The sequence below is a fragment of the Nycticebus coucang genome, chromosome 3 (assembly GCF_027406575.1).
Source record: "Nycticebus coucang isolate mNycCou1 chromosome 3, mNycCou1.pri, whole genome shotgun sequence".
NCBI classification, from domain to species: Eukaryota; Metazoa; Chordata; class Mammalia; order Primates; family Lorisidae; genus Nycticebus; species Nycticebus coucang.
In genome coordinates, this window is record NC_069782.1 from 122,114,368 (window position 1) to 122,140,333 (window position 25,966).

Sequence of the window (25,966 nt, forward strand, 5' to 3'; positions counted from 1 at the left end):
CAGCTAAAATTACTTTGGCCACTGGGATGCTCACGGAAATGTCATTTGGCAGTTTTGGCAAACTTCCTTAAGAAGTCAGGGTTTTTGTTTCTTTTTCTTTTCTTTTTTCCCCTTTCCTCCCTCCCTTCCTTCCTCCTTTCTTTCTTTCTTTTTTTATACATTGTCTCACTCTATCACCCAGCTAGAGTGCAGTGGCATCAACTTAGCTTATAGCAACTTCAAACTCCTGGGCTCAAGAGATCCTCCTGCCTCAGCCTCCTGAGTAGCTGGAGAATCTCACCACCACATGCACCACCATATCCAGCTAACTTTTTTTTTTTTTTGTAGGAGATGAGGTCTTGCTTTTGTTTAGGCTGGTCTTGAACTCTTGGTTTCAAGTGATCCTCTAGCTTCTACCTACCAGAATGCTAGGATTACAGGCATGAGCCACTGCACCCGACACCTTAATTTCTTTCCTCTTGGAGAGAGCTGGCTAAAGTTCCATCTTGGGCCATGAGGACAAGGCCTACATGTAGGGATGGTCCTTGGAATAGTGAGCACAAAGCACAAAGGGGCTTGAGACCCCGAAGACTTCATGGAGTAGAGCTACCATCTTGGTATAGGCTGTTATAAGAGAGAGAAATATAATTCTAGCTTGTTCAAGCCTCTTTTATTCTGAGTCTCTATAACTTGCCTCTAGTCCCAACCTGATACTTCCTTTTGTATGTGAGAAAGGGAGCTCTAGCTATAGATCCTTCACCAGGCTGCAAGTTGTCCTGTGCCGTTAACCACCTGTGCTATTAGTGTGGAGCAGTAATGAAACAGTGGTGATTTCCTAGGGAGTCTTTGGAGAGCCTGGTCTCTCCTAGCTGCCTGGGGACAGGTGAGTTCATTTGGTGCCCTGGGTTTGCATTATGTTCCCAACTAGATGGAGGACAGAAACCTGCTCTGCTCTCTTGCTTGAGGTGTGCCCTTACCTGGGTGACCTGAGTGGGAGGGGATTCATTCACCCGAAAATCATGTTAGAAACGGACCACACCTGTCAATTTTTCTCTGTAGATATATGTCTAATTTTAGTTTAAGTTTTTAACACCTTAGCTTTAAAACATTTGTATGTTTTTGTTACAATATTTTTTTTCAGTTTGATTTCATACATTTTTACCTATTTTAAATTCGATACAATTTTATTCTCTTACATTTGAGTTTTTCATTTTTAATTTGGTTTTTCCTTAGTTAAACTTTATTTACACTATTATTATCTAATACTTTTGTTGTCTTTTTATGTTATTTTATTACTTCATATTTTATTCCTTTAATCTTTTGATTAGGTTTTCAAATATCTGCTTCTTTCTTCTTTCTAGCTATCTTAATGTTACATTTTATTAGCCAGTTTTTAAAGTTTTATTGTTACTTTAGCTTGTCAACATTTAATATTTTGATTCTTGTGGTTTTAGTTTAAGCTGCATCTTAAATTTTTTTATTTAATCGTTTCAATGTTAACTTGTTTTACTCTTTAATATTAAACATGTCACGATTTTCTCCTTTTAATTTTGGTGCTTCTGGTTTATTTTTTAACTTCAATAGTACCATTTCTTTTATGCCTATTTTTTATTTCCTGTCTATGACTTCCGAGTTAATTTTTATTCAGTGTTCTTGATCTATTTGTCTTAACAGTAAGTAGGAGGTATGGCTAGAGATGGGAAGCAATGGCCTCCTGGTCCTCATTCTCCACGTTGCAGGCTGAGGGATGGGGGCGGTACTAGACCCATAGGATAAACAACACGATTTCTTTCTTTCCTTCTTTACTTCCTTCCTCTATCCCTTCCTTCCTCCCTCCCTTCTCTCTTTCTTTCTTTCTTTCTTTCTTTCTTTCTGACACAGTCTCACTCTGTTGCCTTGGCTAGAGTGCAGTGGTGTCACCCAAGCTCACTGCAATCTCAACCCCCTTGGGCTCAAGTGATCCTCTGCCGTGGATGCACTGATAAAAAGCAAATGCATGAATGATTCGATGGATGGAGAGGTGCTCAGCATTTCAGGCCACCATCGACTTCTTGGCTGCCAAATATAATGATTAGTTCTCATTATTGCAAACCTTTCTGTAATCCAACATTCTCAACTTTCTCCCCCACCCCTTAACCCTTTCTCAAATATCTCCCTTGGCTTTCAAAATTAAGTGCTATTCTGGTGTACTTACCCCCCCCCAATACTTTATGTCTATATCTTTACTGCCTCTTATTCATTCTCTTGGCCTTAATTCTGGACATTCCAGGGCTCAGGCACTGGACTCATTTCTTTATTTTCTGCCTGGTTCTACCCAAATAGTTGTCATGGCTTCAACCCTCACCTCCACTCCGATAACCCCCAAATCTATATCTCTAGCCCTGACCTCTCACCTGAGTTCTTGCCTCTTATCTCTGTCTGCTACCACTGGAGATTTCTGCCTGGATTTCCCACCACCCCAGATCCCAAACTGTCCTCCTGAGATTCCTCTTTGTAGGGGTAGAGTGTGTGTACGTGTGTATGTGTGTGGGTGTGTATTTTACTTGCTTTTGCTACCACTGCAAATAATAATGATAATCATAGCTACCATAGTTTGATTACCTGCTATGTGCCAGGCACCTCATGTTATCAGTTCATTTAAACCTCACAATGACCTTGCATAGTAGGAATTATCTGAATTTTTATAGGAAAGGAAACTGAAGTTCAGAGAAGGTAAATGGCCTGCTCCATGTCACACAGCTAGTATGTTGGATTCCAGTTGAAGACTGTCCAGTTCCAAAGCTCATGTTCTTTCCTCTATGTCATAAAACTATCACATTTTAAAAAATTTTAGGTAAATTCATGGAAAGATGGGGAGCACCAGCGATATTTGAGTCTTTGGAATTTGGCATGATCTACATCCCTCCACTGACAATGTCTGCCGAATAACAGGTGAAGATTAAACATAGAGGCTTAGGACTCCAACACACCAGAATTCAATGGCAGTGCCTTTATTTCCATAAAGGGGAAAGTTATTTGACCTTTCTGAAACTTAGTTTGCTCATCTGTATAATAGGAACACTAAAACCTCTTGGGAGTATTGGAAATAATAAATGAAAGAATGTGTGTTAAGACTCAACCCAATATATCCATCAACTGATAAATGGATAAGTGGATAAATAGAATGTGATATATCCATAAGATGGAATACTATTTTATAATAAAAGGGGATGAATTCTGGTACATGCTACGACTTGGATGAACCTTAAAAACATGCTAAATGAAAGAAGTGGGGATACAAAAAAGCCCCAGTGTATTCCATTTCTATGGAAAGTGTCCCAAACAGGTGAATTTGTAGAAACAGAAAGTGCAGTAGTGTTTGCTTAGGGTAAGAGGTGCAGGTGGGAGGGTGGTGGGGGGAAGGGAACAGGGAGTGACTTCTGATGGGTATTGGGCTTCTTTTGCGGGGGAGGGTGAGAATATTCTAAAATTGTGCTGCTTATTCTACAACTTTGTGAATACATCAAAAACCACTGATGTGAATACTTTAAGTGGGTGAATTGTGTGGTATGTAAATTTTACCTCGATAAAAGTTTTTTAAAAAAGCATGTGTGTCAAATGTTTAGTTCTCACTATCTGGACTTCTCACCTTTGCATGGTTTGCCTCCAGACACTCATTATGGACTTTTGCTACTTGCAGAGCCTCAGCTTTGCTTTGGCTTGAGTGCAGGCCTTTTATTTTCCCTTGTGAAACAGTTGGTAGACTTGCTTTGTCTCCTTTTGAGGTGCTTGAGGATTTGGGGGCATCTGCTACTCCTTATTGTTTGAGCCCTGTCTTTGTCTGCACTGGCCTGACAGTGGCACCCTTCACTGATCCTGTCCGATAATGCCCTTCTGGTTTACTTTTGAATTCTTCCCCAGCTTCTCCTTAATCAACGAACTCCTGGTAAGTAACAACCCTAGACGGGTCACCCCTAGGCATATGTGAGTGAGGTTAAAGATTCCGCCCCCAGGCCAAAGAGTTCTTTGATTGTAGTTGGGGAAATAGCACATAGATCTAAAAACACAACTAAAATGAGGACACAAGTCTGTGAAGTGTCAAGTGTGTAATTCTCACTTGGGTGCTATGAGACTTTAAGGAAGTAGGAGGTCAAGGAAGTCTTCAAAAGGCGATTGGTTCCTGAGGATGGGTAAACTCCATATGAGGAGAGAGGATGGAGTGTGCGGAACAACAGCACAGATGTGGGCCCTCCTCTTTCCTGCTCTCTGCATTTAATTGCATACATGACATGCTAGGCCAGGGATGGGGAGCCTGCATCCTCAAGGCCACATGTGCCTCTCCAGAAAGGCTGCACTCAGGATTCCAGAAGGTCACATGTGGCCCCACGCAGCTAGACCCTGGGGAGATATATATATATATATGTATATATTTTTTGTTTTTTATATATATAAAACAAAAAAAGTAATATTGAGTCCTGCCCTTGGGGAGCTTCTAGGTGTGGGAAAGGTGGACATAAAAGAAATGAAAACAAATCCGTGAATATAGTGGAGCAAGTGAGCTAGTTGCATGAGGGAGTTTGTAAAGGCATCAGAGAAGAGGTGATCTTTGGACTTTCAGGGTGAATAGGAGTTTCACACTGGAGGAGAGGAAGCGGAACATAGTAAAAGCAAAGGCACAGAGTGGCATAAAGGTGTGTGGTGTGGAGCAAGGGGGCAAGTGGTTGTAGGATCAGTAGAACCGAGTCAGGAGCTGAGGCTATTGAGGGATGTTGAGGCTTCACAACAAAGGTTTTGTGTTTTGTTTTAAGCAATTATGTTTTATATCGAGATGATCGAAGGTGGCGGGGGCACCCTTTCTACCCTCTCAGAGAAAACTATCTAATCCCCATCCTGTTTTTCTGCTTTCTGTTGAACACTAGCTTCCATCTAATGCTTCCTGAAGCAAGGTGCTTTCTTGCTTGTATTAAACTCTGAATGCTGTCAAAGTCACCTCCTGAAGCCATGACATATAGGACCCCAAGGAAGGGATGCTTGCTTTGCCTCTTCTATCATGTATCTATCTGGGGGCAAGGAAGAAAGCTAGAAAAGCAACCCCCTTGCAGAGATCACCAAATTCAGGATCAGAATAATCTTGACCCCATGGATCTTATCTATGGTCAAACACAACATATATATTGCATGCCCTGCCAATTTTTTTTTTGCAGTTTTTGGCTCGGGTTGAGTTTGAACCTGCCACCTCTGGTATATGGGGCCAGCGTCCTACTCCTTTGAGCCACAGACGCCACCCTCCCTTGCCAAATTTTATTACGATTATAGCATTTTAAAATACAGGTCCCAAATACCCAACAAGTAAGTCCTTATAATGTTCCCAATCTAAATTAGTACACTATCCATAGAATGTTTCTTTCTATGTACTGACAGATTTAATATATCTTTCCATAAAAAACCAGAAATCCTTCTGTAGATCATTGAAGGACTAGCAGAAATACATACAACACACTCAACTGTACTTAAGAAGCATCTTAAAACAGAATACTGTACAGATTATTTCTATGATCTACAGGCAAAATGAGATAGTAGTTTCCAAACAAAATAAAAGGGCAAGTTTACTGACTGAATTTATACTCATTTATCATACTCTCTTGTACTGTATTAATATGTTTAACTGGCCAGTCAATCATAAAAGAATTAAATCCTCAGTAAATCTTATCGGTGCCACAAAAATAATGGAATTTCTGTTTACAAGGTGTCGATTGTGTTCAGAGTCTTTGATAATGACTGCAGACAGTCAATAAGCACTGAGACATTGACATGGGTAGCAGGAGCCTAACTGAACTATCTAATCTTTCAAAGGACAGTCAACACAATGAACTCTAAACCTAATCCCTCAAATACCGGAGAGACAGTTTAGTGCTTTAAATGCTACTCAACTCCAAACGCCACACTAAAAGAACCATTAAAGGTTTTTCTTAAACTCACAGACATGGGGCATTCTGATTTCAGTGCCATTCTCTGATGGCAAATCTTTACCATCATCTAAGTTCAACAATTTGCAAGACCTGGGATTTATGAAGGGTGACAAGTATTGTAATGATTGACAGAAAATGAAAGCAGAATATATTTGGCACTTTAAAGTACTAAAATGATCATTTAAAAAAAATTTTTTTCAAGAAAGCAAAGCATGTTCCTTGCTGGTTTCTTTCCTTATAACTAAGTAAACTCTCTTTAATTCAGAACTTCTTATAGTTGGTGCTATATTTATGGCTAGAAGGTTTGTTTAAAAAGAAGATGAAAAAAAGACTATTCATAGACCATTTCTTCTCTTCCAGGCCTGTATTGCTCAACAAAGAGAGGTTTAGAAATTCTGCAGTCCTGACAAGAGACTGCAAAAGTATGGAAACTGAAAATGCCTGGCTATAGAGGTATAAATTTGGATACCAAAAAAGACGTTGGGTTTTCAGTGGCAGAGTATGAAAGAGAAAGAAAACATGCACAGGACTTGTGCAAAAGTTCTTTAGACTCCACTGTGATGTTAGTCAATAGTATGAAGATACCTGGGAGTGCATTTGTTAGTTACTGGCTGGAAAAACTGGGCCGTGGCAACTCACTCAGAAGGAATGGTTTCCCTGAGATGTTTGATTTGGGGCTACTTTGCTCCTTTCTTGTACACCCATCTCCAAGATGTGGGGTTCTTTGTTGTTCCTTGTTCTTGTTTAAAGAGCTTGGCCAGAGAGGTACTGATTTATCTTGAGATTCCCCACCCAGGGCAAAAGCGGAGATCAGGAAAGAGCGGCCTTGCTGCTTGTGGAGCAGCTATAATAAACCGCTTTAGAAACAGATGTGGCCTTTCCTTGAAAACTGATTAACACAATGGACTGCCAGAGATGTGATGTTCGATTCTCTCCGGGCTATAGAAATTAGAGACGCTTTAGTCGACTTGGCATTCTGCCGCGCAGAGAGCCCACTGGAATCTCTACTTTGCCATTTGCAGAAAATGGCAGGAAGTGCATAAAAACGTGGAATCCAGGAACAGGATTTAATCAGGCCCCGTTGTGAGGTCACTGTCTCTATAGCAGGTCAGTGGTTGAGAGCCCCGGGAGGAAGCCCAGTTTATTTTATTTTGGAGTGGGTGAGCTCACACTGGCAAGCCCTTAAGTTTTAGATATCTTTGGATAGCATTAAACCTTAGATTTGAGAATTTCAGGTTTTTTATGTTCATAGACCCACACAGACTCTGTGAACTCTAACAATCCTTCAATTGGAACCCCAAATCCTTCCAATCCTTCTATTGGAACCCCAAATCTGTTGATCCTACGATAGTTTCCCTCTTGGGCACTCTTTACATGTTATCTGCCTCCTTACCCAGCTCAAATTTGTGGTTGTTTTAATCACTCATTTGAATAGACTCTCAATTTCTTTGCCCTTTCTCCCTTTGTTGAACTGACTTGGCTAAACTAGTCTTTGTTAAATTCGGCTGTCCCCAACTCAATTCGACAGTTGAACAAAAGCATACAGCCGAGCTGGCCTTCTTTCATGTCCTTGATCACCTAGTGGACCCTTGAAGTTGCCAGGCAGTCATATTTGTATTTCCCCAGTCTGTTCATTCATTCACTCACTCTATTGAAAGAGGATTATTTCCTTCCTTCCTTCCTTCCTTCCTTCTCACCTTCCTTCCATTTTGAGACAGTGTCTCACTCTGTTGCACCAGGCTAGAGTGCTGTGGCATCATAGCTCACAGCAACCTCAAACTCCTAGGCTTAAGAGATCCTCTTGCCTCAGCCTCCCAAGTAACTGGGCCTATGGGCACCTGCCATAATGCCTGGCTAGTTTTTCTATTTTTGGTAGAGATAGGCTCTCTTGCTCAGGCTGGTCTTAAAATCCTGAGCTCAAGCAATCCACTGGCCTCAGCCTCCCAGAGTACTGGGATTAAAGATGTGAGCCGCTGCATCCAGCTTACACCTTTTCTTTTCTTCTTTAAACTTCAAATTCTTCCCCATTTTCATTGTCAGGACAACCAAGCTTCCCATATACTGAGAGAATAGAAGCCACCAGAAGAAGACTTCCACAAACTTCCACATCCGCATTTACCCACCTACCAGCATCTGAGCTCATAGGCTCTGCCTCCTCTCATGTTCCTCTGGATGAAACGTCCATGCTGTTTACAAAGGCCAAGACCTCCACTTATACACTAGATCGCAATGCTCTGCCCTTTGCTTACTTGGTCAAGGACAATGCTACCGGCAATCCTCCCCTCTTTCTCCTGCATCCCGTTTCCCCCTTTTAGCGAGTACTATATAAGCATTCTCTCATCATAAAAACCCCACAAAACAACTCTCTTGATCCCACTTCCCCTTCTAGCTACTATCTCTCATTTCTATTCTTCTCTCTACAGCGAACTTTCTCAAAAAATTTGTATCTATTTGCTCTCTCGAATTCTCCTCTTATTCTTCTCCTCTTACACCCACCATCCCCTGAAACTATTCTCCTAGGCAACCACAGCAAATGCAGTGGTTGGTTTTCAGTCCTCATTTTATTTGACCAATCAGCAGCACTTTAAACATAAATCCTTCCTTCACATGTTTTCCAACACACTCCTGTTTTTTCTTTCTGCCTCCTTGTTTCTCATCCTCCTTGTCTGGTTTGTTAAATGGCCCTGGTCTCTCCATGGTGAGAGACTTGGAGGGCTCAGTCCTTGGAGCTCTTCTGTCTTCCATCTATACTTACCACTTTGATGATTCCATCCAAACTCAGGGCTTTAAGTTCTATCTATCTATCTATCTATCTATCTATCTATCTATCTATCATGTGTGTGTATCTCCAGTCTTACCACCTCCTTGTGCTCCAGACCATAGGTCCAACTTCCAACTTAGCATCTCCATGTGGCTGTCTAATAAACATCTCAGCCTCTTAAACCTGCTCCTCCCACAGTACTCTCTTCTAAGTGACAAGTCCATTCTTGCAGTTGCTTAAACAAACAACAAACAAACAGAATCTTGGTTTCACCCATGACTCCTCTTCTTCTTGAATCTTCCATCAGTGATTTTCACTAGTGTGCTGTGACAGGCTCTTAGGTATGCAGCAAAAATTTTTAAAGATCATTAATTAGATTATTTTTGCAATAAGTTCAAAGCAGAGTAAGTATATTCTTTTTTTTAACTCCTTTTTTGGATCCACATAATTTAAGTGTGCCACAGAGGTTAACTATAGGTTCAAGTGTGCCATGGGATTAAAAAGAGTGAAAAACACTTCCTTACGTTCTAATCCATTAGCAAATCCTATTGGCTCTACCTTCAAAATGCAGTAGAACCTCTGTAAGTTGGCCACTCAAGAGACTGTAACAAACTAGTCAACTTATGGAGGTGGTCAACACAAGGAACTTGGCCTACTGTCCTGCTATGCACATGTGGTACGTGTTGAGTCTATGAAAATTAGGTCAATTTAAGGAGATGGTTGATATAGGGAGGTGGTCAACTATGGGTGTTCCACTGAATGTTCAGCATCTGACCACTTTTCACCATCTTCATCACTACTACCCTGGTTCAAATCACCTTCTAACTAATCTCCCTGCTTTTACATCTGGTAAGTAGCAGACCTGAAATCCAAACGCAATAATTCTGTTTGGAAGACTTTGCTCTTTTTTCTGGCCCCTTCTGTGGCTCTGCTTCTTCGCTCTTTAGGCAACTGTAGATACCTCTCCTCTTCCACTGTTCTTTCTTCCTTAGACCAGATAAAGACTATCTTTCCCAGCCTTGTGTACTGATGGGTGTGCCCATGTGACTAAGTCCTGGCTAATGAGATAAAAGCAGAAAATTCTGAGTGGAACTTTCAGAAAAACTCTTGTGCAAGGGGGACACACAGTTGGTCCACATTCTTTTTTGTCCTTCCCTCATCCTCTTTCCTGCCTTCTGGATTGGGGACTTGGTGGTTGCAGCTCTGATAGTGATTCTTCATCCTGAGATGCCTTTGACAATGGAAGCCACTTGTTAACGGTAGAAAGCAGAAAGATAGAAGCAGTCTAGGTGTCTGATGACTCTGAGGAGCTTCCACACCAGCCTGGAGCTACCCTAGTCCTTACCTGGACTGTTTTACATGCAAAACTTAAATTAATAATATGATTTGCATTAAATTTGGGGTATGGCTTATAAAGAGACTAAGTCTGTGCGTTTTCATGAAAGATAGGCTCCATTACTTTAAGGCTGTAAATGACAATGAAAATACTGTTACCATTCTTAATTCCTTCCACTGAAATATCATAAAAAGACAAGTTTCCATATAACACAGACTTCATACCTTTCCAAAGATTTGAACATTACAAACTCTTCGACATGAAAAGGAGAATGACAGGATTGTATGTTGTGTCATAATTTGATGGCTGTGATGTTAACGCCTTATAAATGACATGAAAGAAAACAGTTTATGGTTTTGATCTTCCCTGTTATTAAGATAAAGTCTTAAACCTCCAAATCACACATTTACCTCCCAGGCTGTGAATTGCAAGCCTCGTTTAGCAGAGAGAGAAACAGTTGAATCTTACAAATGTGGAAAGTTGGTTGGGAGGGGGTTTGTTCTGTCTGAGATTTAAGCCATGGATCTGGGCATTGATCATTTCTAAGATAAATTCTGATTGGTGGAAAAACCATGTTCCTTTGCATGTTGTCTCTGTCATTAGTGTCTGGGCAAGTTATTTTACCTCTTAGAATCTAAGTATTTGTTTACTCTATAGAATGGAAATAATACCAAACATTGCTATTCCACAAGGCTGTTGAAATGGTAAAATGGAGGACTATATGCAAAAGTGCCTAGTTCATAGTAGTTCATTTGTTGGGATAATATATTACATTTTGTAAATGCTTTAGAATTTTTGAAATGCTTTTACATACTGCACAAGTTATTGTCAAAATATCAAGCACTGATCAACACTTCCTCTAGGAGCTTTTGGATGGTTGCATTTTAATTGTTTTAGGATATGACCAGCTTTTGTGGAGTTGAGTTAGTTGGCTTTATTATTCCCCTGCAACATTTCCTTTGCACTCATTGATTTCCATGGATACATGATGATTACTTCCTGAGAAACAAAGGAACACATGTGTTTGGAAGTAGAAAGGAAGCATACAGATCACCTATTGAACCATAACCCTGTAAAACCTGGTATAAATGGAAACTTTTCTCTTTATCATAGTGTGGTTGAAATGAAGGAATTCACATTAGTCATTCCCTCGGTTTCTACTTTACAATAGTTGTCCTTGTAAGGGGCCAGATTGTGTCAGACCTTATAAACCAAATCTGCTCCAGAAAGTTTTGTAAGATAAACTGTTTACAACATCAAAATTTCTGAGTGGTGACCGATCCAGAAAAGTGATAGTTGGTAATGGGAAATTTGAAGACAAAGAATGGGTGCAGGAAGAAGTAACTCACCATTCTAAAACACAAAGTTTCCGTTTTACAACATTAATTAATTGATTAATTATTCCAGCAAACATTTACTGATGATTTCTATGTATGAGGTCCTTGTACTAAGTGCTCTGACAACTAAAAAATTGAGTGACATCCAAAGGTGGTCTTCAAGGAATCCATAGTTTAATACTGGAAATAATGTATATATGTCCTATATAAATTATGTCCTGTGTGAAGTAGGATCCAGGCCCTTGTATGGCTTTAAGAAGGGGCACATTTGTGTTGAATCTTTGTATTTTTATTTTTTGAGACAGAATCTCATTATGTCACCCTTGGGAGAGTGCTGTGGCATCACAGCTCACAACAACCTCAAACTCTTGGGCTTACGTGATTCTCTTGCCTCAGCCTCCCAAGTAACTGGAACTACAGGCACCCGCCACAATGCCCAGCTATTTTTTTGTTGCAGTTGTCATTGTTTTAGCTGGCCTGGGCCAGATTAGAAGCCACCAGTCTGGGTGTATGTGGCCAGCACCCTACCCACTGATCTACGGGTGCTGCCAGTTTATGTTGAATCTTGAAGAATGCATAGAAAAAATTTTTTTAACCAGGTAGACAGTTGGAAAGGCATCTTAGACAAAAAGAACAGCATCTATAAATGCCCAGAGGTACCCAGATCAGAGCTAATGGATCAGTGTTAGGTAGAGATTGATTTGGAGAGCAAAAACAGGTTGGGAATATCAATGTTGGGGATATTCTCATTATTAGCAAGTGGGTGTTTGGTAAATGGAGAGTGGCTTAAAGTGGGAGGAGAGGAAAGCTAATTCATGAGTTCAATTTTGGACATCTCAAATGGGATAAGATATTCTGGAGGAGATTTTATGTAGGTTGTTAGAAATGGAATTTGGAGCTCAGGAGAGAAGTGCAGTTGAGATCTAGATTTGAGACTCATCAACAGGCAAGTGGAAAATGAACACACAGGTGTCTAGACTAAGAGGAAAAGAGAGTTGAGGACAGAATCCTGGGAAGCCGATATTGAAGAGACAAACTGATAAAGAGGAACTTGGGAAGGGGGCTGAGAAGCAGCAGCCAGGTTGATTTGAAGAAAAACCACACAAAAATGACAGCTTTCCTCTTTATTCACAGCACAGTCCTTCTTTAGTGATTTTTGGGGAATGTCAAAGCAGGACAGGAAACATTAAAGGAACTTATATTCAATCAGAACCTTTGTCTTTTGAGGTTCTTTCCTAGGATCTGGGGCTCTTTTTCTAATGTTAATTCTTCTCTTCACTCCAAGAATAAACTCCAGAAACTTGGGCAGACCAAATGGGTGGTCATCTCTGGGATTGTATGGAGAATGGAAGGTTCTAGGAGTCAGATAAAAAAGGATGGTCCTAGTTGTGAGGCACCAGTGAGTCATAAGGCCGTATCACATAGTGGTTACGAGCTCCAGAGTTACGCAAATCTGTGTTCAAATCCTGACTCAGAATTCGGGAGCTGGATTCTCCCAGCATGTGTACGTGCCATTCTAGGTGTGGCCTACAACTCCCTCACTTCCAGACCCCATCCCCTCTCAGTCAAGTTGGAATAAAAGAGAAATTTCTCCACTGACCTGTGGGCTTTTCAAGGGCACAGTACATACTAAGTTCTTTAATATATAGTTTTCTTTAAAAGATAAATGAGCAAATTTAAAAAAAAAACCCAAAGAACAGTACGTAGGAAATTACTCCTAACCAGCATATGAATGTTGTAGTCACCTAACATTTTTATGGGTCATTGTCCTTTTCAAAACTAACTGGTGAGTATCAGAGAAATGTCCATTTGAGAAGAAACAGAGGAACACACCTATTCACCAGACCAAAAGTGGAAATTAAAACAGTTATCTGCAACGATGTATTCTATCTTTCTTCGTCATGCAATAGCATAATACTGATGCTTCTATAGTGTTTTTTACTTTCCTGGCACTGTTCTGAAGACCTTCTTTTCATTAATCAATTTAATCTCCCAACAAACTTATGAGACAGGAGCTTATTTCTTCTGTAGAAAAGGAAACAGTAGTCACAGAAGCATACCCAATCTCACATAACTGATAAGTAGCAGAGGTAGAATTTGAAACCTGGACAGTGTAACTTCAGAGGCTCTGGATGTAACTACTACACCACACAGAAGCCTCCTTGGATTCTGGGATGTGACTGCATAGCTGGGTGCACTTTGTTCATCTCCTAGCACAGAAGGGAAGCTGCATTGTGTGTGTGAAATGAGGCTTTCTCATGCAGGTGTGTGTGGGGGGCAGTTGTGGGAGGTGTATTTGTGTTACATCACACAACAGACTTGATAATTAGTGATACTATCGGAAACTATAATCACACAAAGCTCTGATTTCACAACTTTCTTCCCCCAGGCTCACAGGCAGGTGGCTTTAGACCCTCGTCACAAACCTTCATTCATCAACTCAAAGGGAAGCTCGGTGCCTATAGACAGGGCCAAGAAGTGTGCCCTTGGGAGTATCCAGGGAACACGTTGGCCCCATCTGGCACCTCTGGTCCCGCTGGAGAGTTCTCTGAGGAGTCTTGGGTGGACAGCCTGTATCTTTTAGTTGGTCTGCAGGAACTCACAATGATTGTCCCTTACCTGAGGGGTAACTGAGAGAAATCTCAAAAGGGTTTGGGCAGAAGAGATGCCAAACTGTGAAATGGAAACATTGCCCCGACTTGAAGGGAATTTGAATCCAAAATGACTACAGGCCTTTCTCAGAGACATTGCAGGTTCAGTTTCAGACCACCACAAGAAATGAATTTTCTGGTTTCCCAGTTTCTCACGCCTATAATCCTAGCACTTTAGGAGGCCAAGGTGGGAAGATCACCAAAGGCCAGGAGTTTGAGACCAGGCTGGGAAACACAGGAGACCCCCATTTCAACAAAAAAATTTTAAAAATCCAGGAGGTGTGATGGTGGTCAGGAGGCTAAAGCAGGAGGATTGCTTGAGGCCAGGAGTTTGATTGCAGTGAGCTATGATGATGCCATTGCACTATAGCTTGGGCAACAGAGTAAGAACTTGTCTCAAACAAACAAACAAAGGAAGGCAACAATGAAGTATGCATCATAAATCAACTCTTCCTTTCATGAAAAGTTTCTCTGTGACATGCTGTTTAATAGCCTTTTACCCACAGAACTTCTTTTAAAGTTGGAGTCCATCCTCTTAAACCCTGCTGCTGTTTAATCAACAAAGTTTATGTAATATTCTAAGTCCTTTGTTGTCATTTCAACAATATCCATAGTATTTTCCCAGGAGTAGATTCCATCTTAAGAAACTACTTTCCATTAGGCACGGTGGTTCATGCTTGTAATCCTAGCACTCTGGGAGGCCAAAGTGGGTGGATTACTTGAGCTCAGGAGTTCAAGACCAACCCAAGCAAGAGTTAGACCTTGTCTCTAAAAATAGCTGGGCATTGTGGCGGGTGCCTATAGTCCCAGCTACTTGGAAGGCCAAGGCAGGAGGATCTCTTGAGCCCAAGAGTTTGAGGTTGCTATGAGCTATGATGATGGCACTATACCAAGGGTGACAAAGTGAGACAAACAAACAAAAAAAGCCCAAAAGAAATACTTTTCTTTCTCATTCATAAGAAGCAAAGCCTCGTCCACTCAAGTTTTATCATGAGATTGAAGTAATTCAGTCACATCTTTGGGCTTCAGTTCTAATTCAAATCTCTTGTTATTTCTACCACATCTGCAGTGATTTCCTCCTCTGAAGTCTTGAATTCCTCAAAGTCATCTTTGAGGGCTGGAATCAACTTTTTTCAAACTCCTGTAAATGTCAATATTTTGATCTTCTCCAGTGAATCCTAATGACATCTAGAGTGGTGTATACTTTCTAGAAGGTTTTCAATTGACTTTGCTCATATCTATCAGAGGAATCATTATCTATGGCAGCTATAACTTTATGAAATGGATTTATTAAACAATAAGACTTGAAAGTCAAAATTACTCCTTTTACTTTCAAGTATGGGCTGCAGAATGGATATTCCATTAGCAGACATGAAAGCAACATTCATATCTTTGTAATACATCTTAGATCAGAGCTCTTGGGTGACTTGGTGCATTGTCACTGAGCAGTAATATTTTGAAAACAATCTTTATTTCCTGGGCAGTAGGTCTCAACAGTGGGCTTAATTTTTCAATAAACCCTATTGTAAACAGAAGTGCTGGCATATAGGCCTTGCTGTTCCATTTCTAGAGTACATGCATAATTCTTTTTATTTTATTTATTACTTTTTTTAGAGACAGTCTCATTTTGTTGCCCTTGGTAGAGTGCCATAGTGTCACAGCTCACAGCAACCTCCAGCTCTTGGGCTTAGGTGATTCTCTTGCCTCAGCCTCCTGAGTAGCTGGGACTACAGGTGCCTGCCACAACGCCCAGCTATTTTTTGTTGCCGTTTGGCCAGGGCCAGGTTCGAACCTGCCACCCTCAGTATATGGGGCTGGCACCCTACTCACTGAGCCACAGGTGCCACCACACATAATTCTTAAGGGCCGTATAATTTTTAGAATGGTCAATGAGCACTGGCTTCAACTGACAATCACCAGCTATATTTGTTTCCTAACAAGAGATTGGCCTGCCCTTTGAAGCTTTGAAGCCAGGCATTGACTTCTCTTCCCTAGCTATGAAAATCCTACATGGTATCTTCTTCCAATAGAATGCTATTTGGTCTCCATAAAAAAATCTGTTGTGGGGCAGCGCCTGTGGCTCAGTGAGTAGGGCGCCAGCCCCATATGCTGAGGGTGGCGGGTTCAAACCCAGCCCTCGCCAAACCGCAACAAAAAAATAGCCAGGCGTTGTGGCGGGCACCTGTAGTCCCAGCTGCTCTGGAGGCTGAGGCAAGAGAATCGCATAAGCCCAGGAGCTGGAGGTTGCTGTGAGCCGTGTGACGTCATGGCACTCTACCCGAGGGCGGTACAGTGAGACTCTGTCTCTACAAAAAAGAAAAAAAAAAATCTGTTGTTTACTGTAGTCATCATCATCATCATTAATTATTTTAGCTAGATCTTCCACATAAGTTGAACTTCTCCAACAGCACTTGCTGTTTCACTTTGCACTTTTATGTTATGGAGACAACTTCTCTGTTCACTTCAAATTTTTCTTCTACAGCTTCTTCACCTCTCTCATCCTTCATAGACATCTAGCTTTGCTTGGAACTAGGCTTTGTTTTAAGGGAATATTGTGACCGATTTGATCTTTTATCCAGGCCACTAACATTTTCTTCACGGCAACAAAACTGTTTCATTTTCATATTATCATTTATGTGTTCACTGGAGTAGCACTTTTTTTAGATGGGGTCTTACTGTGAGCCCCAAACTCCTGGGCTCAAGGGATCCTCTTGCCTCCCAAGCAGCTGGGACCAGAGGCATGCATCATTGTTACCAGCTTGGGGTGCTACTTTTAATTTCTTTTAAGAACTTTTCCTTTGTATTCACAGTTTGGCTAAGTATTTGGCATACGAGGTCTAGCTTTCAGCCTATCTCAGCTTTCAATACGCCTTCCCACTAATCTTAATCATTTCCAGCTTTTGATTGTATTTATTTATTTTTTTCATAGAGGGATTATCTGAAAATCTAGCTTTTGATTTAAAGTGAGAAATGTGTGACTCTTCCTTTCACTTGAACATTTAGGAGCTATTGTAGGGTTATTAATTGTTATTAATTTTAATAATGTATTTTAGGGAATAAAGAGGCTCAAAGAAAGGGGGAGAGATGGGGAAGATTGTGGAGCAGTTAGAACACAAACATTTATCAATTGTCTGCTGTCTTATTTGGATACAGTTCATGGCACCCCAAAACAATACAAATATCAAAGATCACTGATCACAGTTCACCATAATAGACACTATAAAAATGAAAACATTTGAAATACTGCAAGAATTATCAAAATGTGACACAGAGGCCAATAATGAGCACATGCTATTGGGAAAGTGGTACCAATAGACTTGCTTAACTCAAGGTTGCTACACACCTTCAATTTGTAAAAAACATGATGACTGAAAAGTGTAATAAAGTTAAGTGCAATAAAGCAAGATGTCACTTTATGTGCAATCGTTCTAGGAAATCTATCTATTATAAGTTATAGCACATATGTTTTTTTAAAAAGTTCAGAACAAAATAATTTTGAATATTGTGCTCAGTGATTGAAAATGTTTCATCAGCTAACTTACTCCAATATATTTAATATCACTTATAGAAAAACTCCATCCACATACAAATAAATCAGATTAGGCTTTGTCTTTTGAGAAAAGTTTTTTTCACTGAACAGGAAAATACTCATTAACAAAATTTTGGAGAACAATAAAGCAACGGGAGGTTATTAATATGAAAATATTGTGGATTGTTCCTCCTGTAGAAATCTCCGTGGACAGCCCACTTCCTGAAAAATGACTCAGCAAAAGCTCCTGAGAAGAGTTGTTCATGTTTAATACAATTGTTCAGGCCGGTGCTTATTTCTTATCTATAAAGTCCCCTTCTGATAGATGATTCATGTTTCTTTTCAATTATGGGCTTTGAATGCAAACTATTTCTTAATGTAAACCAATGGCTTCTGTATTTGAAGCAAAACATTTCCGTTTGTTTAGTACTATTTCCTACTTTGTGCCTGAATCCGTATTTTTGAGGGAATTGTTTGGTTCCAAAAGAGGGAAAAGAGAATGATTGTTTAGAAGAATGTGTGCAAAGGAGGGGGAGCCTCTGTCATGGGCAGCCTGCAGACCTTCCTAGAGTTGGAGAGGACACAAAGCGGCCTATTCTCCTATAGCAGGGCGCAAAGAAGCTGGAGTCCCAAATTCTGCCTGTAAAAGTCTGAGTTTTCTCAGGGGAGAAAAGGGTATCTGGCACCCTGATCATAATAGGTCTTGTAGTAAATTCTCAGCTCTGCTCAAGAGATGTGAATTAGGTGAATGAAGGATAAATGACCCTTAGGCCAGCTGCTAAAGGTAGTAGAAAGAAAAGAGTAATATTTTTAGTGATTTCTAAGGACATTTTACAATTGCCATTATAAAAGATAATAGGCAAACCTAGAACATGAGCCGATCTCGCTGAAGTATGTGCCCAAAATTGCCACTAGGTAGCACCATAATCTAGCCCAGCTGTAAGCTGGTTGGTCTGTCCTGGCCAGGAAGCAAATGTTCAAAATGTATGTGTGAGAAAAGACCAACAAGGACAGCCAAAAATTTTTCAGTGAGAAGACCCTAACATAACAAACTGAAGCTGTAAAAGTTTTAAGTACTTACTTGGTGAAGCTATTTCTACAATAGCAATGATTTCTAATGAAAATTCACAGAAACAGATATTGTAGGTGGAAGAGATTTTGACTTTTCTCCTAAAGAAACCCCAGGCTTGCATGAAATTAAAGAATTAGAATGATCATAGTCAATTAAAACATTTAGTCCAGAAATTTCTTCTTAAATTAGAAAAATGTCAGTTTAATGTGCTGAGTTATACTCTGTATCAGAGATTCGGAATACTTTTCTAAAAGCTGTTTTCTTATTAGAATTTTTGTTCTTTAAAAACAGTAACAATGTAGTTTACCAAGAAAACGTAGACCCATATGAAGATTGAAAGTAATAAATATTATATCCTGAACTTTTTGAAGATGCTAGGAGAAAAATGTAAAATGTAAAACTGTGGAGTCACAGTTTTGGATGCCATAGATTTTCTCTAAAAACCAGGGCGATGGCTTGAGACGCTGTCTCAATAAATAAATAAATAAATAAAAACCAACTTTCAAATAACAAACCATATTGCTGTGTCTTCTAAAAATAATAATGCTATTGTTTTAAAACATAACTGAATATCTTGAAAGATTTCCTGATGTTGAAATACTTCTATTGTTATAACAAAAACAACTTCTAACTATTTTATTTTAGATATCCTTTGTAAGACAAATTCAGGGATATGATCGAACCTTTATCAATCGCCTGTTATTGTGCTTTTGTCTATTTATTAAATATTTATTGAGCACCTATCTTGTGCCAGCCATATTGTTAGCTGCCATAGGCCTAATTTCTGCCGACATCACATCTCTATCCTGTTTCAGGCCAGCATCCCCTTGTTCCCTAACCCAGCCACACTTTGATTTCCTTGGCCATATTCTCTTTCCACATTAGGGATTCCTGCTCCCACCAACTTCTTTGCGTATGACTTGGCTGCAGGTCCCTTTACCATCCTGGAATACCCACATAGTACATATTCTCCACTTCTCAGTCCCAATGACTCCTCCTCTGTGGATACTTTTGTTCTCTTCTGAGCCTCTAATACTTAAAAAACATAATTTTAGCCATTTAAGTGTACAGATTAGTAGTGTTAAGTATATTCACAATGCTGTGCAACAGATCTCCAGAACATTTTCATCTTGTATCTCTGAAACTCTACCCATTAAACAACCTCCCCATTGCTCCCATCCCTGGTAACCACTTTCTGTTTCTATGAATTTGATTACTTTAAATGTCTCATGTAAGTGGAATGATACAGTATTTGTCTTTTCTTGCTATGAATTTTAAACTTTTTCTTTTTCTACTGGAATTTTATGTTTACTTAAAACCTTATATGTATTACACAGATATATTGCTCTATCTAGGCATTGCATAAACATTTTCTTTTTTTTTGTTGTTGCAGTTTGGCCAGGGCTGGGTTTGAACCCACCACCCTCGGCATATGGGGCTGGTGCCCTATTCACTGAGCCACAGGCGCCACCCCTGCATAAACATTTTCAAAGTTTATTCATAATATACTCTTTAAATTATTCTACATAAAACAACTTATAAGGAATGTTCATACTATATTGATGATTTTAAAAGAAGCACACCGACATAAAAAAAAACTCCCTCTGTTTCAGGACAAATGTTTTACTGTGACATTAGCCTCTTTTAACATCTTCAGTGTCAACTCTGGGTGAATCAGGATGGTCACTTCCTGGCTTATTCAATGATCCTTTGCCCAGATCTTGTTCAGATGAAGTCTCCCCGGTATGCAGCACCACGCTCTCTATGGTGAGAGCCTTACAAGAGCCGCCCTCATGCAGGGTGTGGTGGCTCACTCCTGTAATCCTAGCACTCCGGGAGGCCACGGTGGGTGGGTAGATGGCTTGAAGTTTGAGACCAGTCTAAGGAAGAGTGAGACCCCCGTCTCTGCTAAAAATAGAAAAACTAACTGGGTGTTGTGGCAGGTACCAGTAGTCTCAGTTAGTTGGGAGACTGGGGCAAGAGGATCACTTGATCCCAAAAATTTGAGTTGCTGTGAGCTCTGATGAAGCAGCACCTTACCCAGGGCACCCTACCCAGAGCGACGGAGTGAGACTCTGTCTTAAAAAAAAAAAAAACGAAACTCTTCTGGTCTCCCTCTCTGTTGTCAGATTTCTGCAGTCTCCTTGTGCGCCTTCTCTCCTTCTCGTAGCAATAGCCACAGAGGACGTCTTTCTTTCTTTCTTTCTTTCTTTTTTTTAAGACAGAATCTCACTTTGTCACCCTCAGTAGAGTGCCATAGTGTCATAGCTCACAACAACCTCAAACTCTTGGGCTCAAGAGATTCACTTGCCTAGCCTCCCAAGTAGTAGGACTACAGGCGCCTGCCACGACACTGGCTATTTTTACTTATTTATTTTCTTTATTTTTTTTTTAGACAGAGTGTGACTATGTCGCCCTCGGTAGAGTGCCGTGGTGTTACAGCTCACAGCAAACTCAAAGTCTTGGGCTTAAGCAATTCTCTTGCCTCAGCCTCCCAAGTGACTGGGACTACAGGCGCCCGCCATAACATCCGACTATTTTTTTTTGTTGCAGTTGTCATTGTTGTTTAGCTTGCCCGGGCCAGGTTCAAACCTGCCAGCCTCAGTGTATGTGGCCAGTGCCCTGCCCACTGAACTATGTGCACCACCCTCGGCTATTTTTAGAGATGGGACGTCGCTCTTTCTCAGGCTGGTCTTGAACTCCTGAACTCAAGAAATCTCCCGGCCTTGGCCTCCCAGAGGACATGTTTCTGTTTCAGGTGACTACATTCAGGACACACGTGAATATTGTTCTTAACTTTAATAACCTTCTGAGAGTTTCTTCTCCAACAGCAGTTAACTTCAAGGGTGCGTTTGTTTGGGGGAGCTGCCACCCAAAAGGAACTATCTCCAAGGCTGGATTCTCCTTACTTCCACTTGTATCATGTGCTGGCTCTGTAAATATGATTGGACCCTGGTCTGCTAACGCTGGTCCCCATGGAGGACCGGGAAAGCCTGGCCGGCTTTGCCAAAGCGTCCGTTGTAGATGTCCCCGGTAGCTTCTGAGCAGTCAGGGCAGCGGCCAGCCGGGACCAAACCCCCAGCGTCAAACACAGAGCCATTTTCCTAGCTGGAAGATGACCCAATATTTGTCTTTCTGAGACTGGCTCATTTCACTTAGCATAATGTCCACAGAGTTCTTCCATGTCTTGGAGCATGTGACAGGATTTCCTTTCTTTCTAAGACTAATATTCCATTGCATGTTTATACCACCTTCGGTTTACGCAGTCATCCTCCTGCGAGCACTTGGGTTGCTCCCCCTGGCACTTTTGTTCCTTTTTTTCTAGCACTCATCCCTTGCCTTCCTGTATTAAAGCTATTCAAATGTTTTTCTCCTTTCTTCTCTGTATGTTTCTTCATCCATCTTTCTATTCATTCATCCAACAATTATTCACTGAGTGTCCCTGATTTGCCAGGCACAGTTGTAGGCACTCCGAAGTGCATTAGGGAACAAAACAGAAAACAATTCCCCGTCACCAGGTATCTGCAGTCTAAGTTAGAGGTGAGACAGATTATACATAAGTGAAGTGGAGAGTCTACCCAGAGGTGGTAAGTGCTAAGGGGTAAGAATGAAGCAGACGGAGCTGCAGGGTGGGGTAGGGATAGGGAGTGCCAGGTCAAGACTAAAAGGTGGGGTTATATTTCCAGCAAAGGCATCATTAGGAAGGTGATTTTTGAAGGATCGAGCCAAGTAGACATTAGAGGCAAGAGCATTTCACAAAGAGGGGCGAGCAGGAGCGCAGTCCTGAGGTGGACTGCACCTGGCCAGGCATGAGGGTACTGAGGACGATGGTACAACTGGTATATACTGAGGCGGGGGTGAGCAGCAGGAGATGAGGTCAGGGCGATAAAGGGAAGCAGGAGAGGCAAGTTGTGGAGGGCTTCTAGGTCATGTTTAAAAACAGGATATGTGGGCTCAGTGCCTGTAGCTCAGCGGCTAGGGCACCGGCCACATACACCGGAGCTGGAGGGTTCAAACCTGGTCCAGGGCCTGCCAAGCAACAATGACAACTGCAACAACAACAACAACAACAACAAAATAGCTGGGCATTGTGGTAGGCACCTGTAGTCCCAGCTACTTGGGAGGTGAGGCAAGAGAATTGCTTAAGCCCAAGAGTTTGACGTTGCTGTGAGCTGTGATGCCATGGCACTCTACCAAGGGTGAACATAGTGAGACTCTATCTCAATAAATAAATAAATAAAAATAAAAAACAGGATATATGTCTGATTCTTGCAATTTTATTTAAAAGAATATTATTTGAATGAATGAATAATAATGTCCTTTGAAGGCACTCCATGTTAATCATGTCTTATTAAAGGGTGGTATTAAAAAAACCCTCTGAGATCAGCACAGAATACAGGTGAGTTGCTGCCTTCTTTGCCCTGACCTCCATACTGTAATGAGTGCAGCTAAGATCACACTTGACTTTAGGCAGCTGGATCACACAGTGGTCTGCATTAAGCACATAGCCAACAGGCATTGCTCCATGTCTTTGTTCATGCTGTTCTCTCTGTTGGAAATACTTTTGCCTCTTTCCCTTCTTCACTTGAGAAATTTCTTCTTGTCTGTTTATGTTGCTCTGATGTCATATTTTTAAGGAAGCCTCTCACCCATTCCCTAAGGCCTATTGGGCTGCCAATGGTGGTGGTCTGTGAATGTCTCTTTCATGGCACTTACATGATACTGTATTGAAATTATCTGATTTTGGCCAGGGGCAGGGGCTCACGCCACTGGGAGGCCAAGGTGGGTGGATTGGTTAAGCTCAGGAATTTAAGACCCCATCTCTACTAAAAATAGAAAAACTAGCCAGGTGTTGTGGTGGGCACCTGTAGTCCCAGCTACTCAGGAGCCTGAGGCAAGAGGATCACTTAAGCCCTAGAGTATGAGGTTGCTATGAGCTATGATGATGCCATGGCGACAGAGTGAGACTCAATCTCAAAAATAAATACATCGATAAAATAGATAAGAGTATCTAATTCTATTACAGGCTGTGAGCTCCTAGCTCAGTGGTTCTCAACCTTCCTAATGCCGTGGCCCTTTAGTACAGTTCCTGTGGATCGTGACCCACAGGTTGAGAACTGCTGTCCTAGAGGGAAGAGATAGATGATATTCATGTGCACATAAAACGGTCCAACAGTAGGTATTGAATATTGAATGAATTACAAACCTCAGATTTTAGTTCAAGTAAAGGATTTCACAGGTATCCCTTCTAGACATTTTTGAGTTAGTGTGACAGGATAGGGACAGGACTTGGGCCTCATTTCTGACCAAGGGAAGCAACGTGGGAGCATGACCCAGCCTAATTAACTACAGAAGAGCAAAAAGCAAATGTTCTCCTGGCTGGTGGAATTTAGCCCATACTCATATAAGGGGGGGAGGCAAATTATCTATCTCTTGAGTAATGTTTTCCAAGACCACTAAAAAAGATGCTAATACTAGCTGATAAGGAACCTGGCCATGGAAAAACCAGACCTATCTAGATCTAAACACCTCAAGTCAAAAGGGACCCCTATACTGATCTTACCCTAACTTTTCCCCATTATAATCTCGTTTTATGCTAAAAATCACGCCCAGGGGTAGAGATTTAACATGCTAACGAGACATTCAACACACCAAGAAGCATGTAATAGAACTACACAGGCACAAGAAAAATATCCATCTCTACATGTTACATGTCACTCTGTCCTGCCTAAACCTCTTTAAAACTCTCCCAGAACTCCCCCGAGGGAGTCGGCCTGAGGATTTTTCCTCTGTGCTGCCTGCCTCCCTTATGTTCTAATATGAGCCCTGAAAAAGTCTTGCCTGTTAATCCTGTCTGGCCTCTTGTTAATTTCTATTATACATAGAGAGCACAAGGGCCTGTGCTGGTAACATCAAACTTTCCTTGGCCTCCAGGGTGGCTGGCCCATGCCTGTAATCCCAACACTCTGGGAGGCCAAGGTGGGAGGATGGCTTGAGCCAACAATTTGAAACATGTTGAGTTTTATGGGGAGAAAGTGAGGAATACCTGTGTAGACTGTGGGCAGTATTTCTCTTCTGTGCCACACGGACAGATTTGTAGGGTATGGCAGCAGGTTGGAGAAGAAAGGCAAACGTATTGTGGCAAACAAAGAGCTACCTGTGGCATCTCCCTGACCTTTAAAGCTAGAATAGCCACCCACAGACCAAGTGAGTCCAGAAAAGTAAGTTGTAAGAGCTAAAGGTTGTTCTAGGCTCACAGGTTCCACACCTCAGTTGCTCCCGATTTTCTTGGACTTCTGCTCATCTTGCAGGCCCCTGACATGATGCTGACCTGTGGCCCACTAGATTTGGTAGTTTTCATCCTGCCTTTCCAAAATCATGGATCTTGTTATTCCTTAACATTTCGTGACTGTTAGCACTTTCAGATTTGCCCCATTAGAGCTCAAAATCCTAGTCAAGTGGTTCTTAGCAGACTATTATGATAAAGACCCAGGTACAGAGAAAGAAGAAAAAGGCCCAGAAAGGGACTGCAGGAGGAGGACTGTATTAACATCACATATGGCCTGATGGTGTGTCCCAAAGATCTACTTAGGGCAGTAATTCTCAGTCTGGGCGCTATTGGCATTTTGAGCTGGATAATTCTGTGTGTTTGTGTGTGTGTGTCGGGGGTGGGGTGAGGTGGGAGGGTCAGTGCTGTGCATTTTAGGTTATTTGGTAGCATCCCTGGCATCTTCCCACTAGATGTCAGTAGCACCCACCTTCAGTGGTGACCATTAAAAGTGTCTACAGTCATTCTCTGTAGTTGGGAACCTCACAGAATCCCTGGCCTAGGGCCACTTAAACTTCTGTCAATGGTCAGGCTTGATCCTAGGAAGTATTCAAGCAGTTTGAGCTGCAGCTGGGAGTAGAGGTTAAGGGTTGCAAAGGGAGGACATTCCAGTCACATAAGCCATTCTTTTTGATGGGCATCTTGGAATACGGCTGTTTAAAAGTTTTCCATTTCCTCCTTTTCTTTTCCTTATTTGGTGAATTTGTCGTCAGCACTATGGGGCAGGAGAGGTTGTTTTTTTGACTGTTACTTTTGGTGGTGGGGTGAGGGGGAGACTCTCCTGTTCAATCTGTGCAAACTTCCTGCAGGAAATGGCACTCAAGGAAAGTTTTGAATAAAAGGAAGATGCTGGTTTAGCTGGTGGAAACAGGAAGTTGTTGCATGTGTCTTACACAGCATAGAAGAAAGTAGGAGGCAGAGAGAAAATGCACTTAACAGAAGTCAGAGGAGCAGAAGAGAGCAGGGTGGGAGCCGAGGGTGGGGAGGAGCGGAGGAAGGCAACCAGGCCAGCAGGTTAGAAGACC

General features: G+C 41.4%; 1 pseudogene; it reads right to left on the bottom strand.

The window, feature by feature from the left end:
• Positions 1 to 20,272: 20,272 nt before the first annotated feature.
• Positions 20,273 to 23,132, bottom strand: LOC128581106 (39S ribosomal protein L32, mitochondrial-like; annotated as a pseudogene).
• Between the last annotated feature and the right edge of the window lie 2,834 nt (positions 23,133 to 25,966).